The following is a 4,319-nucleotide window of genomic DNA, read 5'->3' on the forward strand; positions in this document are numbered from 1 at the left end:
ACCACTTGAACCTATAAATCAAAGGAACAAACAGTTAGTCAATGTACCAAAAGGTAAAAAAATGTTAAAGCAAAAACTAATTAAATCCATAAATATGTGCAAGAAAATCAAAGCGAAGAAGAGAAAGTAAGTGGAAGAAGAAATTAGAGTGAATAACAAGAGGAAGATGAAGAAACACCTACAATAATGGAGGGGGTAGCGTCACATCTTTTCTCCTCCACGGAGGAAACAAGGAGAAGAGAAAGGGTTTAGGGAGAGAAATGAGTGATTGTGAAATTAGGGTGGTTCTTGACACCCTTTCCTCGTCATGGAAATAAGGTTGGAAATGAGAGGGAAATAGGGCAAAAGGTTAAAAATTGAAATCGAGAGGTAAAGTGAGGGAAAGTGAATAGTTAAAGGGAAACTGAAAAATCAAATATTAAGACTTATGGCAATTAAAACGTCATATTTTACACGAAAAATATGACGATTTAAATAGTGATAAGTAAAAACGTCATATCTTATGTGTAAAATGCGACAACTCTCCAAATGTCATATTATATTGTAAAAAGTGACAATTTTAAATAATTGTCATATTAAAATTGTCACATTATACATGATTTTTTGTAGTGTAAGCACTTTGATGTTTAGCTCCTCTTTCTCAAATTTTTATCCTAGACCCAAGAGAGGGTTGACTATGAGAGTGAACCTCTTTTGAACTTTAGCTATGGACTCTCCTTTTTGCATCTTGAAAAGCACATACTTTTGAATCAAGGCATGCTTCCTTGCTCTCTTCACTTCATTCATCCCCTCATGTGTAACCTCTAGGACATCCCACATTTCCTTTGCACTCTTACATTGGGAGAACCTAAAAAATTCATCCGTACTCAAAGATGAAGTTATGATATTCTTGGCATTACAATCATATTGAGCTCTTCTCCTTTCTTCATCAGTCCATTCAATCCAAGGCTTGTCCACCTGCTTATTTTCAACAATACATTTAGGAGTATATGGTCCATTAACTATTGCATCCCAAATCCCTTTGTCAATAGATTCAATGAAAATTTGCATCATTATTTTTCAAAATTGATAGTTTAGGCCACAAAACATAGGTGGTCTATGAATAAAGGCATCTTTAACACCTATGATCTTCATACACATGGCTTTATCAATTCTTTGCTTCAAGCCTGCTTGTGCCAACAAGCACAACCATGAAACATTAGTTAAACACATGAGAAAGGCCGATGCAAGTGGCATATTGGAATTTGATTGCAATGCAAAAGAGCGGTGTTGATTGAAGTAGAATCCACAAAAATGATGTATAAATATGGTGACTTTTTGGATGTGTCTGCCAAGGACTTGGTTCCAACAATTGATTACAAACACTTTGTTTGAGGAAGTTCCCTTGTTAGTGTAAGTAACAAGTTTCCTTGGCTAAGAAGTGTTATACATTGGACTTGTTGTATCACATACTTTGTGTGACGATGTTGCTATTTAGTTCATCAACTCACGAGCAAAGTAGGCTTTTAGAGACATGTTAAAGCCTCATGAAATGCTCTTGCTGGATCAAACTATGCTAAAATTCACAGCCCCTCCATCACTCCCGCACTTTGATCACCAAAAAGTTCAAGCCTTTGCCTATCATATTAGGAAGAAGTGACACCATTGTTGAGGAAGAGGGTAAATGCCATCTTGTTGAAGTTGACAACAAAACAAGTTGGGAAGTTGGAGAACAAGTAGTAAAAAGTGACACTTTCTATATTGGTTGTGGCCTTAACTGTTATGAAAGGTGAAACTTTATATACCAATTTTGAAACTAATATAAAAAGTTTTTTATATCGCCTGTATATATGTCAGTTCTAGAAAGAACATAGGACACTTGTTTTAACTGGCTTAAAAAGACTTTCCTGCACTAGTGCAAACTTTTTGGTGCCCTTTTAATCCGAGTAGTTTGGTAGAGTATATAAAAGGAGAAATAAATTAGGAAGTGTAACATCCCGTCCGGATATTATTACAAATTTAAATAAAATAAAATAGAAATAATATTAATACCTCATTTAATATAACTGTAATTCCCCAAAACGCAGGAATATTTAAAACTTGAATACATCAATAATTATTCAAAAATTCACCAAAATATAAAATCATATGCAAAAGCTTAAAAAGTGACACTTTCTATATTGGTTGTGGCCTTAACTGTTATGAAAGGTGAAACTTTATATACCAATTTTGAAACTAATATAAAAAGTTTTTTATATCGCCTGTATATATGTCAGTTCTAGAAAGAACATAGGAAACTTGTTTTAACTGGCTTAAAAAGACTTTCCTGCACTAGTGCAAACTTTTTGGTGCCCTTTTAATCCGAGTAGTTTGGTAGAGTATATAAAAGGAGAAATAAATTAGGAAGTGTAACATCCCGTCCGGATATTACAAATTTAAATAAAATAAAATAGAAATAATATTAATACCTCATTTAATATAACTGTAATTCCCCAAAACGCGGGAATATTTAAAACTTGAATACATCAATAATTATTCAAAAATTCACCAAAATATAAAATCATATGCAAAAGCTAAATCCAATACATTAGTGATTACAAAGTCTTTAAAAATTTTAAAAAAAATTAATATTTTAAAAAAGTTTAAAAAATAATAAAATCATATGCAAAAGCTAAATCCAATACATTAGTGATTACAAAGTCCTTAAGAATTTAAAAAATTAAAAATTAAAAAAAAATCAAAATAACCACGTGTTAACACGTGGCACTTAATTAACACCGTTACTGTGCAACTAACGGAAAGGAACTTATTGCAACGAATTTTCCAAAATAGGAACTCAATTGAGTCAAATAAAAATGGGGGGGCCTACTTGAGATTTCGCTACAAAAATGGGGACCTCTGGAATGATTTAACCAAAAAGTAATTTAATAAAACTATGTAGAAAATCCACACGATGGCCCACGCTCCGACTCTACGTCTCACCAGATCCACCTGCAACATCTTTTGCTTTCGTGTACCGCGTACACGATCATCACCAAACACAAACAGATAGGGTGAGCTAACATTAAACAAACATATACAAATCATATATATAAACACTCAAACATCAAAGGAACTCCATCCTTTGATTGAACACCCATGGCCACCACCATGTTATCCATGATCTACCTCTTCAGATGAATACCTCAAGATGTCTTGCCACCACACCTACAAGCCACAACTTATAGAACACGTGTGGGAAACCAGCTATGGACCATACTCCGTAACGCCAAGTGGAGTTCCATATACAAACAAAGTTTGTAATGTCCCAAGACTACCAAACTAGTCAACCACAAACTAAGGAGGGCAATCTATCTAGACCCATTCGTACGAGCCAAAACTCACACACTCACACTGGCAACACTCGCCAACCCGAGCCACAACTCAAGAGTTCCTCATGTTCATCTGCCATCTCGAGCCACAACTCAAGAGATGTTATTCTGAGCCACAACTCAAGGAATGCCACGTGTTTAACCCCTATCCCGAGCCACAACTCAAAGGATACGCTCTGAGCCACACCTCAAGGAACATCCAACAAGTCGACCTTTAAGGTTTCACCAAAGCCTTGTAGACCACGTACATCTAAAGCAAACAAAGCTTCTACCTCTACATCATCGCTTAGCATTGCTCTAGAGTCGTCAGGCAAAACTTGCTTCCAAACCGCTTGGCGGGGCCTGCGCACCACTAGGCGCCAAGCGCCTTTAGACCCTCTGCCATTGCAAGTATCGCCTGACGAGATGCATTCCATCGCCAAGCGCCTCACGTTCGAAGACCTTCTATTTTCTAGCTATCGCCTGACAGTTTACACACCTTCGCTTATTGCTACACCAGTACTTGCACATTACTGGTTTTTTGTTCTAGTCTAGTCACAGTTGCTCACACACCCACTCATCCTTCCCACGAATCCAAAGTGCCACAATTCTAATTCCTTTCTAACCACACCTTTATCAATTATAATAACTCATCCATTGTACACTCATTCCCTAAATGTTCACTTGTATGTTATCTCAAGTGTTCACACTTATTCTTTCATTATTGATTGATACAAACTGCCTTCTTCCTTCCAACAAAACCATAACACTGATTCAACCACACTAATTTTCTTTTAATCCCTTGCCACATTCTATCACATTCTCACACTTGCCTTAAACCATGCCTAACTTGTCCACCAAAATATACCCAATTTCCTAATTCTCCTTATCCAGCCACTGCATTTCCAATTTTGGTTTAGTTACTATTTTTCCTCATTTATAATAACACAACTTTCTCACTTACCATTTGGAACCCAAACCTTCATATAT

At 35.9% G+C, this 4,319-nt stretch overlaps 1 pseudogene; it reads left to right on the top strand.

The window, feature by feature from the left end:
• Positions 1-1,138: 1,138 nt before the first annotated feature.
• LOC114188439 lies at positions 1,139-1,719 on the top strand (annotated as a pseudogene).
• Positions 1,720-4,319: the final 2,600 nt, after the last annotated feature.

Source organism: Vigna unguiculata, chromosome 6 (genome assembly GCF_004118075.2).
Source record: "Vigna unguiculata cultivar IT97K-499-35 chromosome 6, ASM411807v1, whole genome shotgun sequence".
NCBI classification, from domain to species: domain Eukaryota; kingdom Viridiplantae; phylum Streptophyta; class Magnoliopsida; order Fabales; family Fabaceae; genus Vigna; species Vigna unguiculata.